Source organism: Lissotriton helveticus, chromosome 12 (assembly GCF_964261635.1).
Source record: "Lissotriton helveticus chromosome 12, aLisHel1.1, whole genome shotgun sequence".
Classification (NCBI taxonomy): domain Eukaryota; kingdom Metazoa; phylum Chordata; class Amphibia; order Caudata; family Salamandridae; genus Lissotriton; species Lissotriton helveticus.
Window position 1 is genome coordinate 49,244,152 of NC_136073.1, and position 19,866 is coordinate 49,264,017.

At 45.9% G+C, this 19,866-nt stretch overlaps 1 protein-coding gene across 2 annotated transcripts in view; it reads left to right on the forward strand.

Annotated features, from left to right (window-relative positions):
- The window catches only part of LOC144799745 (monocarboxylate transporter 13-like), a 241,066-nt gene that overhangs the window by 200,835 nt on the left and 20,365 nt on the right, over nucleotides 1-19,866 (forward strand). The gene's annotated exons all lie outside the window — the stretch shown is intronic.

Genomic DNA, 19,866 nt, shown 5'->3' on the forward strand with positions numbered 1-19,866 from the left:
TGATAATCTTAGGGGACTTTAACCTTTGGCTAAACGGCTCCCTGGATGCAGGCTTGCTAAATTTGCTTCAGTCGTGCAAAAGCTTTGGACTGTACCAGCAAGTTACAGAAGCTACGCATAAGGCGGGCTACCTCCTTGACTTAGTGTTCTCGGTTCCCGACCTATTGGTCATGGGGGAAGTCCTGCCTATGGACTGGACTGACCATGCCCTTGTTGAATTTTATGTTAAAATCAAGGGCTCCCAGACAAGGCCTCCACAGGCCATCAAGGAGGTTGTGTGTAGAGAATGTATGACATAATATCGACAGACAGAATATCTACATACAAAAATATCGACACAAAAATATCGAAATCAAAAATATCGAAATTATATCTACATAATGGTAAGTACAAAAATATCGAAAAAATAATATCGTTGTACAAAAATATCGAAATTAAAAATATCGTTTTTTTAAATGTATTAATAATAATTTAAAATTAATTTAAAAATACATATAATTTTACAAATATTAACGCATGTTTTTACAACGCAGATACTTTTACAACGCACACCATTACAACGTAAGTATTGGTAAGTATATAATAATTTTTTTATGTAAATTAATTAAAATTAATATAATATAATTTAATTTAATTTAATTTAATTTAATTTAATTAATTTAATTTAAATTTAATTTTACTTTAATTTTTACACTGTACCCCTGTACCCCAAAAACCCAAAACTGACCCTGAACCCTAAAAATACCCCTTTACCAAAAAACTAAAAACTGACCCAGAACCCTAAAAATACCCCTTTACCCAAAGACTAAAAACTGACCCTGAACCCTAAAAATACCCCTTTACCCAAAAACTAAAAACTGACCCTGAACCCTAAAAATACCCCTTTACCCAAAAACCAAAAACTGACCCTGAACCCTAAAAATACCCCTTTACCCAAAACCTAAAAACTGACTGTGAACCCTAAAAATACCCCTTTACCCAAAAACTAAAAACTGACCCTGAACCCTAAACATGCCCCTTTACCCAAAAACTAAAAACGGACCTGAACCCTAAAAATACCCCTTGACCCAAAAACTAAAAACTGACCCTGAACCCTAAAAATACCCCTTGACCCAAAAACCCAAAACTATAACATTTTAAATATAATTATATACTTACCAATACTTACGTTGTAATGGTATGCGTTGTAAAGGTATCTGCGTTGTAAAAACATGCGTTGTAAATGCATGCGCTGTAATAGTTTTTGCGTTGTAAAAGTTTCATTGTAATGGTAGTGCGTTGTAAAAGTTGCGTTGTAATGGTTGTTTCCCTATAAACACACAACCCACTACACATAAATAAATGAAATCATTTAATCACTTAATAATTATTAATCACCAATTAATTATTAATTAACAATATCAAAAATTAATAAATTAAAAATACTAACATTAACTCTAATTAATTTAATTTACTACTTAATATTATTTCATTACAAATTAATTATTAATTAACAATAACACTAAATTAAATATATTAGCACAATAAATCTAATTAATGTAATTAACTAATTAACATTAATTAATTACCAATTAATTATTAATTAACAATAACAATAAATTATATATCTCAGCACATTAAATCTAATTAATTTAATTAACTAATTAATATTAATTAATTACCAATTAATTATTAATTAACAATAACACTAAATTAAATATATTACCACATTAAATCTAATTAATGTAATTAACTAATTAGTTTCAATTAATTACAAATTAATTATTACTTAAAAATATTTAAAAATATATATTAAATATTTAATTATTATTAAATTACTTCCCACCCTATTCCCCTATAAACCCACAACCCGCTCTAATACTAAAACGCAAAATGTTAACATAATTACTAATTTTAAACATACATTTCTAAACATATTTAGCAAACATATAAACAACATATTAAAATACATAACACTAAACAACAAAATTTGGATATTACTAACATACATACCTTAATCTCGATATTCTGTCTGTCGATATTATGGCACATCGATATACCATACCATCAATATTAAAACATCGATATTATTGTATATCGATATTTTAATTTCGATATTTTGTCTGACTACCGTGTGTAGAGACTGGAAGGCTCTTGCTAGATCGAAGCAAGTTGAGGAGAACTATGCCTCACTCTGCACTAAGATCACGGTGGTGTTGGATTCTCTTGCCCCTCTTAAAGTACGTAGCTGTAAGGGGAAAATTTCGGCCCCGTGGTTTAATGACACGCTGAAAAACCTGAAGCAGGGTTGTAAACAAGCGTAGAGATGCTGGAGGCGGGATTATGAGGAACCGCATAGGGTGCAGTGGAAGCGTAAAATACGGGAATATAAGGGTCAGATTAGGAAATCTAAGGCTGACTATTACTCTTCCCTGATCTGTAATGCTACCAACAGTTCCAGGAGCATTTTTAATATATTAAACAGTCTCACCAGCCCTGAGTGTTCTAAGAACTCCATTGTCCCGTCTCAGGAACTTTGTGAGAATCTTGCCAACTTTTTCAGGGAGAAAATTGAGTTAATCATTGAGGATTTAGTAGACTCCCCTGAGATCGGTACTCCTTTGGTCACCGGTCACGGGTCTCCGGTAGGCAGGACTAATGTGTCAGCTGGGTCACTGGGTGAACCGTTACTAGAGTTTCCCCCACTGACGGAAGAAGCATTTAATGGGCTGGTAAGGGGGATCACCTCCGGATCTCCCCTGGACCCCGTGCCATACAAGATCTGGAAGGAATATGAGGAGGAATTATTTCCCACTCTCCGCCTGATCTGCAACCAATCTTTTGCAATGGGGACTGTCCCTGCCCAATGGAAGCAGGCGGTGATTTCTCCCCTGTTGAAGAAGCCTTCTTTAGACCCAGATTGCTCCAAGAATTATAGACCTATTTCCCTGCTGCCTTTCCCTGCCAAAATTGCTGAGCGGTGGGTCAGTCTAACTCTCTCCAATTACTTGGAACAGCTTCACTTACTAGAGGAAGATCAATTTGGTTTCCGGCCGGCTCATGGGACCGAAACCGCACTGGTCACCGCTGTGGACGAGCTTCAAAGGCGTGCAGACAGGGGACAGGCAGCGGTTCTGATCCTGTTAGACATGTCTGCTGCCTTTGATACGGTTAACCATGAGATCTTGTTGGACCGTCTAAGTGATGCTGGGGTGGGTTGTAGCACTTTGGGGTGATTTCAGTCATTCCTGCAGGACCGTCAGCAGGCGGTGTCCCTGCCCCCCTTTCAATCGGATTTCTCTCATGTTCCTCATGGGGTGCCTCAGGGATCAGCATTCAGCCCCATCCTTTTTAATCTATACTTAAGACCTCTGATCTTCCTTATTAAAGCCTACAAAATCAAGATAATAAATTATGCTGACGATATGCAGATTATCCTCTCCTTTGAGGGAGAGGAATCGATATCTGTGGAGGTATTCCACAACTGCCCGCGGGATACGTCACGCTGGCTAAAGAACTATTTTCTCCAGTTTAATGCTGGGAAGACGGAGGTACTTTTTGGAGCTGGGAATAAGATCTCCCGCCCATTTCCAGAAAACTTCTGGCCTCCTGAGACCGCGACTAAAGTACGGCCTGTGGAATCAGTTAGGAACCTAGGGGTCATGCTCGATCAGAAGCTCAGCATGGAGACGCATGTAAAAAAGATGACCTCCTGCTGTTTTGCCCTTCTGCAGTCTCTGCGGAAGATCCTGCCACTATTACCATCTCAGGCGCGTGCCCAAGTGGCTAGGTGTACGATCCTTAGTAGGCTGGACTATTGTAATGCCCTACTATTGGAGTCTCCTGGCTTTCTATTGGATAGGGTTCAAAGACTGCAATCAGCGGCCGCTAGGCTGGCTTTGGGGCTTCCTAGGAGAGCTCATGCACCTGCAGCATTGGCAAAGCTGCACTGGCTCCCTGTGAGACAAAGGGTTCCATTTAAGGCCCTTTGCCTAGTTTTTAAGGCCCTACATGGTACTGGTCCTTTATCCTTGCAATCTAAATTTGTGTGGTACACCCGACCCAGGCTGCTCCGTTCTTCAGCGGCTAGGCTGGTGAGAGTGCCTAGGTTTAGGAAGGCCAGATCAGGAGGGAGATCCTTTGAGGTGGCCGTGGCCAAACTTTGGAACTTGCTCCCGTGTGAGATCAGGCAAATCAGGGAACTTCTCCCTTTTAGGAAACAGGTTAAAACCTGGTCGTTTCCTAAGTAACTGTAATCTTCTGTCCTGTCTTGTCCTGCCGGACACCTGTCTACCCTTCTGAGCCAGTAGCGCCAGGATGCCTGCAATGTGATAGTGCACTTTATAAGACTAACAAATAAATAAATAAATACCCCTTAATTGAATGAACGGTGGTGCCATGGACAAAAGAGCCCAGTTATCTTCACTAAACATTAAGTTAAGTGCAAAACATATTTTTTTAAGTTCATAAAAGTCACATGCGTGTCTTGTACAGGAGTGCGTGTAGTTACTGTTTGAATTGGCACTTATATCAAATTAAGTAAACAGACAAGGATTATTATTTTCTTTGTTGACGTTTTATATAACGCTAACTAGAAGCTAAAGCATTGGAGTGCTTTACATAAGCAAAAATTAAATTACACAAAAACACATTTATTTTTTCGGTATCGCATAGGCAGCAATTTCTCTTCAAGACATGCTGTATACACTCTGTGGGCTTACATTCCTCCCATTGCTTTTATTTAGTTTATTTGTATGTCCTTCCCAAAAGCTTGCTTCTATGTGAGTAATCTGTGTTTTTTTGTACCTTCTTCCTGTGTCTGTCTCCCTCCCATGGAGCCTTGGCCTATTACTTGTATCCTTTCATTTTTGTCTATTTCAGTTCATTTATGTGCACAATTGTTTTCATTTCTTTCGGTCGGTGTTTTGGGAAGGTTCCCTTTTGTTTCTTTGCAGTTTTGATGCTCCTAACTCCATTGCAGTAAACAGTCCTGTAAATTTTGTCCTTATCTCATCACATTTACTGTTTTCTGAGGGGGCCTGTTTCATCCACCCAACCCTCCTTCATTGATGCTTGCCCCCTCCTTCGTTGACCGCTTTTCCGTTTCCTCCCATTTGAGCCCTGCTTTAAATTCCCGGCCTCTCGTTACAACTGCTTCCAATGGAGAGCTACACGCACTCGTGGGAGCGCAAATCATCACACGGAGGCAAAATGCATTAACAATAATTATCACAACCATATATGCAAACCCAAAAACTTTAGCTATGTATTTTATGAAAGGAACCGTTAGTGCACAGTCTTGCGGCTACTCTGCCTGTTCCAAAATGTAACATTCAGGAACAAGGAAAGCAGTTCTGTGAGCAGTCTACTTCATCTTCTTTGCGCTGCGTCACGTAACTCAAATTCGCTGACTGGTTGCGCAGAAACAATGCTGGTGATTGATTTACAAACATTAATTCATACTTTTACATCACCCACATCAGTAATACTCCACAAACCAGCTTCCACTTCTATCAAATTTTGTGATGGCTCTGCCATGAGAATATACAGAGTTTCGCTGCCTTTCAATTAGGTCTAAATATAAATAACGTCTGTACTAAATGGAGGCCAAAATAAGACTCCCTCTCCTACTGAAAGAACCAAGCCTCTGTGTGCTGTGCTAAAATATCGTAACAAAATCATGTACTATAGCCTGCTGAACACATGTCAAAGGGAGCTTATGTAACCTGTAGGATGGTTCCCAATGCCATTAAAGTAGTACAGTGCATTAATGCCTCAACCAGGTAACATCAACAAAAAATATTTGCAAAGCCAATTCATCTACTGAGGCAGGTAAAACATCCAATATACATCACTTAATCAGCAAAACAATTAAAACGAATTTATTGCTAGAAACAATCTACACTTACTGTCCACACAACTACTGTAGAATAGAGAAAACAAAAATAGAACCTCTCGCAAAGGCGAAACCTATTGGCTTTGCCAGCGCTTGTTTTTTATAGGCATTGAAAATTAAGTGATTTGCCTAGACTCACTGGACTTTGAGATGATGCTATGACTCGAACCAGGTTCCTCAGTTCGAAAGTCAACATTTCTGCCCATTATGCCACATCTTCTCCTCTCAATGAAGACCACCATTCCTCTTAGGAAAATTGTTTGTCAAGAAGAAGAGAGCAGAGTGTAAAGCAAAGACACATCTCTGATGGTTTTCATTTATATTATGTAGTTTGTTTCTTGCATCAAATGTGAAAAGAAAAAAAAACATTCTGGCTGTGCAAATATGTTTCTGACACCTGCGTGTTGACTTTAAAGAAAACAGTAAGTCGAAAAAAGTGGATGAAAAGGAGAACTTGGGCCAAACTCCACTGATAAGAAAAATACATGAAAAACAACAGGAAATAGCATACAACAACCAACAGAAACCTAGAAAAAAGAAGTGGCAATCACATGAATAAATGGAAAGTAAGGGCTGACTGTAAGCCCCTTTTAAGATATATATTGATTACATGAAATTTCGAAAACACAGTGCAAGTGCTGTGTAGGCGAAACCTAAATATGTGTGCTGCACATTTGCCTGCTCTTCCCACTGTGTAGACTGTATGCTAGGTCCTATTCTGCCAAGCAGGAATAGACATCCTTTCGGAAACCACATGACAGCTGTAATAGCACACCTGGAAATATGCTTTTTTAATTAGAAAAAAGTGTAAAAAAGTACATTGAGTCAGAAAACTCTGTCTGTTATTTCACTCTTTTTTTGGTGAATTAGGCCTATTGGGTATAATTTTAAATAATCCAAAACACTTTTTAAAAGAATTTTATTACCTAATCAACAGTTTACTTGGTTCCTTGAAAGGGGTGTCGTGTTGGAGAAGTAGGCTGACCTGGTCTGTGCTTGAGTGAGAGACTCATAGCGAGGGGTGTCGGGCTGGAGAGGCAGACTGACTCGGTCTGTGCTTGAGTGAGAGAGACCTATAGCGAGGGGTGTCGGGCTGGAGAGGTAGGCTGACCCGGTCTGTGCTTGAGTGAGAGACCCATAGCGAGGGGTGTCGGGTTGGAGAGGTAGGCTGACTCGGTCTGTGCTTGAGTGAGAGAGCCATTGCGAGGGGTGTCGGGTTGAAGAGGTAGGCTGACTCGGTCTGTGCTTGAGTGAGAGAGCCATTGCGAGGGGTGTCGAGTTGAAGAGGTAGGCTGACTCGGTCTGTGCTTGAGTGAGAGAGCCATTGCGAGGGGTGTCGGGCTGGAGAGGTAGGCTGACTCGGTCTGTGCTTGAGTGAGAGAGCCATTGCGAGGGGTGTCGGGCTGGAGAGGTAGGCTGACTCGGTCTGTGCTTGAGTGAGAGAGCCATTGCGAGGGGTGTCGGGCTGGAGAGGTAGGCTGACTCGGTCTGTGCTTGAGTGAGAGAGCCATTGCGAGGGGTGTCGGGCTGGAGAGGTAGGCTGACTCGGTCTGTGCTTGAGTGAGAGAGCCATTGCGAGGGGTGTCGGGTTGAAGAGGTAGGCTGACTCGGTCTGTGCTTGAGTGAGAGAGCCATTGCGAGGGGTGTCGGGTTGAAGAGGTAGGCTGACTCGGTCTGTGCTTGAGTGAGAGAGCCATTGCGAGGGGTGTTGGGCTGGAGAGGTAGGCTGACTCGGTCTGTGCTTGAGTGAGAGAGCCATTGCGAGGGGTGTCGGGCTGAAGAGGTAGGCTGACTCGGTCTGTGCTTGAGTGAGAGAGCCATTGCGAGGGGTGTCGGGCTGGAGAGGTAGGCTGACTCGGTCTGTGCTTGAGTGAGAGGGCCATTGCGAGGGGTGTCGGGTTGAAGAGGTAGGCTGACTCGGTCTGTGCTTGAGTGAGAGAGCCATTGCGAGGGGTGTCGGGCTGGAGAGGTAGGCTGACTCGGTCTGTGCTTGAGTGAGAGAGCCATTGCGAGGGGTGTCGGGCTGGAGAGGTAGGCTGACTCGGTCTGTGCTTGAGTGAGAGAGCATTTGCGAGGGGTGTCGGGCTGGAGAGGTAGGCTGACTCGGTCTGTGCTTGAGTGAGAGAGCCATTGCGAGGGGGGTCGGGCTGGAGAGGTAGGCTGACTCGGTCTGTGCTTGAGTGAGAGAGCCATTGCGAGGGGTGTCGGGTTGAAGAGGTAGGCTGACTCGGTCTGTGCTTGAGTGAGAGACCCATAGCGAGGGGTGTCGGGTTGGAGAGGTAGGCTGACTCGGTCTGTGCTTGAGTGAGAGAGCCATTGCGAGGGGTGTCGGGCTGGAGAGGTAGGCTGACTCGGTCTGTGTTTGAGTGAGAGAGCCATTGCGAGGGGTGTCAGGCTGGAGAGGTAGGCTGACTCGGTCTGTGCTTGAGTGAGAGAGCCATTGCGAGGGGTGTCGGGTTGAAGAGGTAGGCTGACTCGGTCTGTGCTTGAGTGAGAGAGCCATTGCGAGGGGTGTCGGATTGAAGAGGTAGGCTGACTCGGTCTGTGCTTGAGTGAGAGAGCCATAGCGAGGGGTGTCGGGCTGGTGAGGTAGGCTGACTCGGTCTGTGCTTGAGTGAGAGGGCCATTGCGAGGGGTGTCGGGTTGAAGAGGTAGGCTGACTCGGTCTGTGCTTGAGTGAGAGAGCCATTGCGAGGGGTGTCGGGCTGGAGAGGTAGGCTGACTCGGTCTGTGCTTGAGTGAGAGAGCCATTGCGAGGGGTGTCGGGCTGGAGAGGTAGGCTGACTCGGTCTGTGCTTGAGTGAGAGAGCCATTGCGAGGGGTGTCGGGCTGGAGAGGTAGGCTGACTCGGTCTGTGATTGAGTGAGAGAGCCATTGCGAGGGGGGTCGGGCTGGAGAGGTAGGCTGACTCGGTCTGTGCTTGAGTGAGAGAGCCATTGCGAGGGGTGTCGGGTTGAAGAGGTAGGCTGACTCAGTCTGTGCTTGAGTGAGAGACCCATAGCGAGGGGTGTCGGGTTGGAGAGGTAGGCTGACTCGGTCTGTGCTTGAGTGAGAGAGCCATTGCGAGGGGTGTCGGGCTGGAGAGGTAGGCTGACTCGGTCTGTGTTTGAGTGAGAGAGCCATTGCGAGGGGTGTCGGGCTGGAGAGGTAGGCTGACTCGGTCTGTGCTTGAGTGAGAGAGCCATTGCGAGGGATGTCGGGTTGAAGAGGTAGGCTGACTCGGTCTGTGCTTGAGTGAGAGAGCCATTGCGAGGGGTGTCGGGTTGAAGAGGTAGGCTGACTCGGTCTGTGCTTGAGTGAGAGACCCATAGCGAGGGGTGTCGGGTTGGAGAGGTAGGCTGACTCAGTCTGTGCTTGAGGGAGAGAGCCATTGCGAGGGGTGTCGGGCTGGAGAGGTAGGCTGACTCGGTCTGTGTTTGAGTGAGAGAGCCATTGCGAGGGGTGTCGGGCTGGAGAGGTAGGCTGACTCGGTCTGTGCTTGAGTGAGAGAGCCATTGCGAGGGGTGTCGGGTTGAAGAGGTAGGCTGACTCGGTCTGTGCTTGAGTGAGAGAGCCATTGCGAGGGATGTCGGGTTGAAGAGGTAGGCTGACTCGGTCTGTGCTTGAGTGAGAGAGCCATTGCGAGGGGTGTCGGGCTGGAGAGGTAGGCTGACTCGGTCTGTGCTTGAGTGAGAGAGCCATTGCGAGGGGTGTTGGGTTGAAGAGGTAGGCTGACTCGGTCTGTGCTTGAGTGAGAGAGCCATTGCGAGGGGTGTCGGGCTGGAGAGGTAGGCTGACTCGGTCTGTGCTTGAGTGAGAGACCTATAGCGAGGGGTGTCGGGCTGGTGAGGTAGGCTGACTCGGTCTGTGCTTGAATGAGAGAGCCATTGCGAGGGGTGTCGGGCTGGAGAGGTAGGCTGACCCGGTCTGTGCTAGAGTGAGAGAGCCATAGCGAGGGGTGTCGGGCTGGAGAGGAAGGCTGCCTCATCTGTGCTTGAGTGACAGATCCCTTGCATAGATGCTCAAGCTAGGGTGGGAGCCTGCCTCAGTCAGGGCTTGTATGATAGAAGTGTACCGGTGTGGCTAGGCTGGTGAAGCCGACTCTCTATGGCAAGGCTGGAGGACAGGGGCCTTCCCTAGACTCAGATGTCCTACTGCCATGCGAGGGATGCTAGTAGAGAGCTGCTCTGCCTCCCACTAAGCAAATGAAGTGTCACGGCACATGAAAAATCAGTGCAACACATCAGACTTCATAAAAACGAGGGACAGGTAAGGGAAGAAACACTGGACTCTTCATTGACCAGCACGGTGTAACCTAATACACTTTCAAATAGACATGTACATGTATCCAGGGCTTTAAGTGGGATGAAAAACTGGGGGGGACTCTCAAACGAGCGTGGCCAAAGTAATTAATAATGTGGCCTAAAAACACGTAAGCTAAAAATCGATGCTTAGCATAGTGGGACGCCCAACTTGTATTTTGCTGTTTCTGTCATTGCATCCAGATATATGGTACAACAAGTAACATCATACCTACAACAAGGCAGGACTATTGGCTTTGTCAATGGTTGTTAGTTACATAAGATAAATAAGCAGCAACTATGTCTTGTATATAATATTGAAAAAGCTTTTGCTTCAAGCCCTGCTGACACCACGACAATGTTGCTCCTCCTGAGTTTCAAAAAGAGAAGAGAAATCCAGAGAGAAAAAGACTCTCTTTTAAGGATTTCCCTTCCCCTACAACGCTCACCTGGCCTGACGTCACGCCGTAAACGTCTCCACTAGTGAGAAGTGACCAGTGTGAGCACGCGCACATGATGTGCCTGCTGTCACAGCTGTCCGGGAAAAAACTGACTGCACGTGCAAGGGCACAAAAAAGAAGGATATAGACCCGTTTCGAGGCCCCCTTTAAAAAACTGCCAGTGCTCAGCACCGGTGAGACCCGGCCCACTTAAAGCCCTGCATGTATCACTCAGCATCCCGAGAATGAAAAGGCCTAGGAAGTGTATGTCAGAAGATGTTGCTCCGCCCACAAGAACCCATCTGTGGTATCCCACAAGTCTCGAGCCTGTTGCCTTTTCTGTTCAATTTTTGATACATGACCTCTCACCCACTATCCGCATGAAGTAGGGGTCCTCGTTCCTATGTATGTTGATGACACAGAGCTGTGACCTTCCCTCCTGAAAACATCAGACGTCAGACGGGAACGACAACCTGGTGCCTGGATACCCTACGGGGTGACTAGCTGCGCTTTATCAATCCTGGTTGATTGATTGATTGATTGGTGGTGATTAATGTAGTTTATTCCATTGGCAGCCACTGCCCGGTTGAAGAGCGGCATTTTGTGACTACAGTCGAAGCAGACTCACATATGACTAATTTTATGACGTATATCATAGATCCTAAAGGGGCAGATATTCTCCATTTTTTGGTTTTATAGGTTAAGCATATGTATTTTGAACCCTAATTTGAATTCTTGTTGGGGGATAGCAGCTTGGGTGTCTGGTGGTGAGGGAGTTTCAAAGCATAGGACCTCAAAGATGGAAGGACCAGAACTTTGAGGTGCTGCAGGGTGTCTTGGGGATAACTCGAAAGTTGAGGTGGACTGATTGCAGGTTTCGAGTGGTGTGTATCACAATAGGATATTATTTTGTATACATTTTTATTGCCATTTACAACATTCATGATTACAATTGTCTGACTTCTGAAGCATCATGTTGTGCTGCAGGTTAAACTTCTCAAAACCCCCCCCTCCCCACCCCTCATCCTCCTTAGCTCTGCCATTACGACCCTGCTTTTACAACGCAAGTCGTTACAACTACTTACGCTGTAGGCGCTGGATAGTGGAATAGTTTAATTTTATATTCCAACACCAGCCCACGTTACAGTAGGGAAGGTGATGGAATAGGAAAATTAAACTATTCCTTTTCCAACAGCGCCCTCCAGCGCAAGTCGTTGTAACGACGTGCGTTGTAAAAGCAGCGTCGTAATGGCAGTGCGGGGTAAAGCCCACGTTATCATGGCTCCTTACCACCTTGGCGGTAATGGCGACATGCCATCTACCTCCAATTACTTCAACAGTCCTTAACAGGGTCTGTACTTATACAGTGTTAGCCCCAACTCCCAGGACTCCGTACTCCAAAACATGAACCCCCTGCATCGTGGACCCCCTCCCTGTGAGTCCACCTATACCCTTCACCCCACCCTCTGCTCTCTCACGGTGGCCTCGCATTTGGTGGCTCAACAGCAAGCATAGCCGGCCAAGCCTGCAAACCATAGGTCACTTTGTTATCCCTTCGTGTCTTACGCATGTGCCATTCTTCAGCCACCGCCCACTCTGCCATATCCCTTAGTTAATTCTCCAACAGGGGCGGGGTCCTGGCAATCCTGCGTTTAGCTAGCACTAGTCCTAACAGTATGAATTGCCTGCTAAGTTGCTTCTTTTATGATTCAGGAGCATTCCCTGGAGGCACATTTACATGGTGTGGGGGTGCCCTGTAGTTGAGGACTATTGGCAGGCGGTGGTGGCTAAGCTGGAGAAGCCATCAGGATGATGCTATTAAATGCTGACAAAAAGTGAGGTGATGCTCTTTAATCAACCTGCACCCCCATGGGCATATCTCTGGTGGCCGGCGCAGTTGAACCCCCCCTGCCATCCCTGTCGGAAATTTAGGCTTTAAATTCGATTCTAAACTTTCTGGCAAGGCCCAGATTGGTCAAGTCTCCAGAGCTTGTTTTTGGAAACTTAAAACCTTCCGTAGACTCCTCCACCTGCGGCTGATGGACTGTCGGGCCACAATAGTCCATGCCCTTATTACATCTCAGCTGGACTATGCTAACAGCTTGGACCTGGGTCCTGCTTATCTCACCCAGAGATTGCAGACAGTCCAGGCTGCTACAGCGAGGTTTATCGGAAATGTGCCCCACCGACATCACATTTCTCCCCATTTGCGCAGCCTTCATTGGCCCCCAGTGAAAAGGGGAATTGAATTTAAGGCACTGTCCCTTGCCTATAGAGCCACAAGAGAAAGAGGTCCAGGATACCTGAAGCAGAGACTTCAGAAATACCATTGGATCAGGACATTGCAATCCAACTCTCAGATGCTTCTCCACACTCCTCGCTTTGCCAAAGAAAGCCAGGATTGGTGGGCGAGCCTTCGCAGTAATAACAGCCGCTCTCTGGAATTCTATGCCTGATGATCTGCGTAAAGCAGAATCTGAATCCACCTTCAGGAAGGCATTGGAAACTTGGCTGTTTGATTTGCCCTAGCTAGTCCCTTTCCCCTGTCGGATCACACTGCTACTCTTCGCGCCGGGACACCGCCGTTGGTGGTAGCTGAGCACTTTATAAATGTTTATGGTATGGTATGATCTTTCAGATTCAGCGTCCTTCCTGTTGCCTTCTTCAGCTTTGCCGCCACCGCTCACCAATAGTCCTCAACTACAGGACACCCCCACACCATGTGCAGAAAATCCGCATATCATGCTGTGGTATGCTGGCTGGTGCACGGTGGAGAGAAAACGAGGCCAATCCCTCACCTCGCGATCCGTTATATGCTGTCGCCCTGGGTGCCCCCAGTTGATGTCCCTGGTGACCCTCTTCCTGGCAAAACAGATAAGGGACTGTCCGTTTTGGCTTCTGCCCGTGGAGTGACTAAGGGCGCCCCACCGCTATTTGCAGAGGGGTCCTGGTCAATACCAAGTTGCAGCATCTATCCTGTTGCCTTCTCCAGCTTTGCCACCACCGCCCGCCAATAGTCCTCAACTACAGGGCACCCCCACACCGTGTGCAGAAAATCTACTCATCATGATAGGATGTTACATTGAGCTAGCCCATTTGCTGCATTTGTTGCTGTCAAAACAAGAATCAATAACTTGTACCTAACATGGTTCTTTTTGTGTCAGTGTGCTAAGGCACGAGAATGTGTAGGAAAGGTGTACAGAGTCTGGGAAGCAAAATTCACACTCTTATCTATTGGTGCAAACTCAAAGGACCAGTTGGGAAAGCCTACTAGTACTGGAAGACTGTTACAGTACAGCAGTTTGCTGAAAATTACAGAATCGAGTGGTGTTTTTGCTGAACTGCATGATATTTGTGAACACTCTTGCCTGCATTGAGTAGCTGGAATTGTGCTGTGGTGGCCATGTTAGTAGTACATTTCCTCTTACGATATAATCTGTGGGCACCCGTCTTTTTCATAAGTTGGAGGATACAAAACTTGTTCAAGACTTAGTCCCTGAGTAAAACACATCTCAGATTGAGTGCTGGGTTAACTATTTTCAGAAATAGTGCCCGGTCCCTAAATAGAGGGCCACAGCAAGAACATACCGTAAAAAAAATCAGGATAACATGTTAAAGGGACATTTGTCAGCAGACATGGGGGCCAAGTAAAGCTGCCTGTTCCTCCACCCCACAGCCCTCGCATGGTTAAAACTGTCCATAATTCAAAACAAGCATTTGCAATGCAATCGGTCTCGCCTTTAGGACCTTGTATGTAGTTAGCTATGCAGCACATTAGCCTGGGTGCTAACACATATACTGTTCAATATAAAATCAGGGCCTTCAGAGGTCATATCACTGGAAATACAAGATTTGAAAAAATATTATTGTCTACAGGTGCTTGTGGAATACAAGTTTCTATGGACTGGAATCTAGAGAATGCTAACGCAATTCTGGTATTTTACTGACCCCTGCTGGTCGTTTTCTAGCAATACAGTTAAATAGAGGCAGTTGAACAGAAAAAAAGTCCCTAAGCGGAAGCATACAAGTCCTAGGGCTGATCTCCAGAGCCCATAAAGTACATCCACATATAAGTATATACAAAAGTATATACAAGAGGTCTCGACTGCTCGACCTAAACAGAGAGGTGAGAGATGCATTTCATGTGGGGGCTGAGCCAGGGTAGATTCGAGGAATGCGCATGCGCCTTTGTCCTCGCTACAAGTGGTTTTTACACATTACCTGATAACCTCACTAGGTGGCGGTGCTTCCCCACCTTGGAATTGATCTGAGCGCAACACAAGAGTGGGATAAACGTCCAGAGCTTTGAAGCTCCCTTGCCTCATATTTTCCATCACACCACCCCTTCAATCCGCTTAGTTTTCGTTTCTAGGCCAGCAGATTAGAGCACAGGTATCAGATTTCCTGATTTCCCAATTGTTCGTCACCAAAGGTATGCACTTATAATAATATAAAATTCCACCTGAGATTAGCTGAGAAACAAGTGTTTTCGTCTTGTAAACAGGGTAAACGATACGGCTGTCTTCAGCACTCCCTCAGTCCAGAACGAATTCGTATTAATCCTAAAAACAAACTTGCTGCATGCGGTTCAAGAGCTCCACTCTCCCTCCAGCTCCTCGCGGCTGCTTACTTGACTACCGCAGCGCTACACTCACAGGAAGAGTCACGAGGGAGGGGCGCGCGCCCTGCAAGAGAGGCCCCGGCTTTTTACGGTTTGTGTAAACTTCAAGAGATATCCAAAAAGACTTCTCTGTCCGCACTGGTTACATTTCACCTGCTAAAACCATATGGAGTTTCAAAGAATGGTTGAGAGAGAGAGAGAGAGGGAAAGAGAGAGAGAGAGGGAGAGAGAAAGAGAGAGGGAGAGAGAAAGAGAGAAAGAGAGAAAGAGAGAGAGAGAGAAAGAGAGAAAGAGAGAGAGAGAGAAGGGAGGAGAGAGAGAGAGGGAGAGAGAAAGAGAGAAAGAGAGAAAGAGAGAGAGAGAGAGAGAGAGGGAGAGAGACAAAGAGAAAAAGAGAGAGAGACAGAAAGAAAGAGAGAAAAAGAAAAAGAGAGGGAGAAACAGAGACAGAAAGAGACGGTGAGAGACAGAAAGCGAGGAAGAGAGAGAGAGAGACAGAGAGAGCAAGCAAAAGAGAGCGAAAAATAGAGGGAGGAAGAGAGAGAAAGAGAGAAAGACGAAGAAGAGAAAGAGAGACAGAGAGAGAAAGATAGAGAGAGAGAGAGGAAGAGTGAGAGAGAGAGAGGCAGGAAGAGAGAGAGAAAGAAAGACAGAGAGAGCAAGAGAGAGGGAGGAAGAGAGAGAGGGAAAGTGAGAGAGAGAAAGACAGAGAGAGAGAGAGAGTGAGAGAGAGAGAAAGAAAGACAGAGAGAGCAAGAGAGAGGGAGGAAGAGAGAGAGGGAAAGTGAGAGAGAGAAAGAAAGGGAAAGAGAGAGAGAAGCGAAAGAGAGAGAGAGACAGAGAGAGAAACAGAGAGAGAGAGAGAGAGAGAGAGAGGAATCATTTACCAAGTGCTTACTTGGGTTCTACAGGTGTGTGCAAGATTTGCATATTTTTGTTCTATCTCATTTTATTTATCCAGTAATCACACACACATGTGCACATATTCACACAATTGTGTTATATCCATGCATTCAGAGAAACCTTCATGGCTCTTTGCAGAGTTCCTTTCCTCTGTTCTCATTATAAAATGCACTTTGTGAAACAGTAAGCACTGTTTTTTTAATGTCAGTTGAATTGTACTTCAGTAATAACCTTGAATTTGACATTTGCACTGCAGTGATAGAGCTGTGAAGGTGCGTTTGTTAGTGCACATCCTTCAAATAATGTAATATTTATTTGGATCACATTTAGTTTCACCTGTATGCCATAAATGTGTGTGCGTGTGGGGGCGGGGGTCATGACTTATGAAAGGCAGTTGGATTGTGACCCCCCCCCCCTTCAGCAATGGTATTAGCAGATCACTTTCTGCAGCTGTAGATGTAAAACGTACACCTTGTGTTTCTTTCACGTGCAGGAGCTATTATTTATTCATGTGGGTGGTTTCAAAAGCACTCTCTGTCACCTTGTGATCACTCTTGGGCCTGGCCGGGGGTTGGGGTGTGTGTGTAATAGAAATATAAGCCAAGAGCAGAAATGAAAATCAAGGAACGAGGAATGCGCCTACCGGGCATTCCTCATTCACTGGCCACAGGCAAGGCCTTCGACCCATCACTCCTGGCTATCTCCACTCTAAGGCCTATCCTGACCCAGGGGTAAGCCGGTTATGATCCCAGGCACACAACCATGCAAAATCAACAAACTGCACATAGACCTAAAGAGACAGTAACATAATTATGTTATTGGACCCGCCTAGTCTCAAAGTAGAAGTAAAATGCGCCTTTTAGGTGGCAACTTTTAGTTTGTCAAAGTTCCTGCGTCCCACCGGGCTGCTCGCGCAGTGACCTACAGCACTCACTGCAGGGATCTGTGTTCGGCCCCAGATTTCTACTCAGCCTTTCATCCTTACAAGGGCTCCCGATCTGCCTGGTGGTGTAGAGTGCAGTGGCATAGAGTTCAGCGGTGTAGAGTGCATTAGCGTAGAGTGTCGCGTCGTGTAGTAATGAAGAGTGCAGTGGTGTAAAGTGCAGTGGCATAGAATTCAGCGGTGTACAATGCAGCATTTTAGAATGTAGTGGCGTAGATTAGAATGGTGCATAGTAGAGTGCAGTGATGCAGTGCAATGGTGCATAGTGCCATGGCATAGAGTGCAGTGGTGTAGAGTGCAGTGGCATAGAGAGCAGTGGTGTAGAGTACAGTGGCAGAGAGTGTGTTGGCATAGAGTGGTGCAGAGTGGAATGGCGTAGAGTGGGTGGCATAGAGTGGAGTGATGCAGATTGCAGTAGCGTAGAGTGCAGAGATGCAGAGTAGAGGAGTGTAGAGTGCACTGGCATAGAGAGCAGTAGTGCAGATTAGAGTGGGGTAGAATTCAGTGGTGGAGAGTGCAGTGCTGCAGGGTAGAGTGTCGTAGAATACAGTGTTGCAGAGTGGAGTGCAGTACAGTAGAGTGTGGTGACCGAGTACAGTGATGTAGAGTGCATTGGCAAAGAGTGCAGTGGTGTAGAGTGCAATGGCATAGAGTGCAGTGGTTTAGAGTAGATTGGTGTGGAGCAGAGTGGCATAGAGTGCACTGGCATAACGTAACTTGTTTCAGAGTAGAGTGAAGTATCGTAGAGTGTGGTGACAGAGTACGGTGATGTAGAGTGCATTGGCAAAGAGTGCAGTGGTTTAGAGTAGATTGGTGTGGAGCAGAGTGGCATAGAGTGCACTGGCATAAAGTAACTTGTGTCAGAGTAGAGTGAAGTAGCGTAGAGTGGAGTGGTACAGGATAGATTGCAGTGGCGTAGAATGGCGTACAGTGGTGTTGAGTGAAGTTTCACTCAACACAGATTTGAGTACCGTACAGTAGATTCAAGTAGAGTGCAAGGATGTAGAGTTGAGTGTTACAGAATAAAGTGCATTGGAGTAGAGTGTATTGGCATATAGTTCAATGTGGCATAGAGTGGACTTGTGCAGAACAGACTGGAGTGGCCTAGTCTGGAGTGGTGTGGAGGGCAGTGGCAAAGAGTGCAGTGGTGTAGAGTGGCATAGAGTGCACAGGCAGAGAGAAAAGTAGAGAAGTGTAGAGTGGAGTGGGGTAGAGTGCAGTGGCATTGAGTGGAGTGGTGCAGAGTGGAGTAGAGTGCAGTGGCTTGAAGTGGTGTAAAGTGGAGTGGTGCAGAGTAGAGTGCAGTGGTGTGGAGTGGAGACTGCATGGTGTGGTAGCGCTCTCCAATTACAGACAACACATTTTCAATTGAAATGACTGTTACATTTGCACAGACATACAGTTTTACTAATAAAACTATACAACACATAAACTATAATGTGTGATAATGACATCACCCAGTGTATCACTTTGTTTTGCTCATATTAAAGTATTTGTCTCCAACACTCTTCAAAATTAACAAAAAATTTGGTTCAGTTTTGAGTTCATAATTCTGATATATTCTGAAATATTTGCACAGTTCATTTACATTTTGTTGTGTGGTAGAAAAAAAACCTTTCCTACCCAGAGTATCCTGCAAGATTGTCACATTAGTTCTCTCACTTTGAAATCCGAGAAAGAAAAGTAAACACCAAGCTCCCACAAAGCCTGACACTAGACCTATGTCTTTGAATGCACAACAAATATGACAATATAAGAACAAGATTTACAGGCCTGTTAGCACCCTTAGCAGCTAAGGGGGCGGGGGGGCCGCGCGGCGCTCACACGCTGGTGATGGAATCGCTCCGTCACCAGCCTCGGGTGAGCTGTGCTGATGACGGAGCGGTTCTGTCATGGCCCCGCACGCTCAAAAGAACGCGCCGCGCAGGCACGAAATTAGCGCCACGCAGGTGCGTCGGGCGGGCCATGACGGAACTGCTTCGTCATCAGCACAGCGCCACCGCGGCTGATGACGGAGCAGTTCCGTTATCAGCGTCGTAAAGGTTAAGGAGCATTTGTGTAAGAAAACAAGGAGAGTTGATGTGAAAAAGATTTACTCCTTCGGGGGGTGAACTCATACTACACAGCCTAAAACAAATAAAGGCGGCAAATAGAAAGCCAAAAAATGTGAGTTACAAATTACAAAGCCAATGGTAAGCAACAGGTGGAATGCACTCCCAGGGAAGCTTTCTGAATGTCCCCAAGATGTCTTAGGCAAATCAGACAGCTGCACTGTCTTGTAGGCTTCGCCTAAAAAGCAGAAAGTGTACATGTGAGGTGGAAAACTGATGCACAGTTTTCAATTTGGTTTTCTTGGCACTCTGAGGGTCTAGAACTGGGCAAAAGCAACTTAAGGATCTTCCCTCTGAAGAAGGCAACAAGTGGAAACCTTCATTCAAGAGCAACGGTTTTGGCAAACATAAACTCCTCAAACCTCACAAAGTGTACATGGAGTATTGTGATTGGCTTGCATTGCACGTTTTCAGCCAATCTGCATAAGCAACACTGAAACTGAAGTTCCTCCTGCATGGAGCAGGGGGGGGGGGGGTCAGGGTGAAGACAGGTAACTGGGAGATGCCTTCCGTCACACTGACACACGCTTTCACACTCCACCCTCTTTCATTGGCCCATGTGGCACAGGGGCTGTGTTTGAAAGTACGCAGTCTATATTTGGAGGGGACACACCCATATTTTGATGTGTGGGGGCCTTGTGTTTGGGGTGTAGAGTTTCTGATTGCACTGCATGACCATCTTTTAAGGTCCAA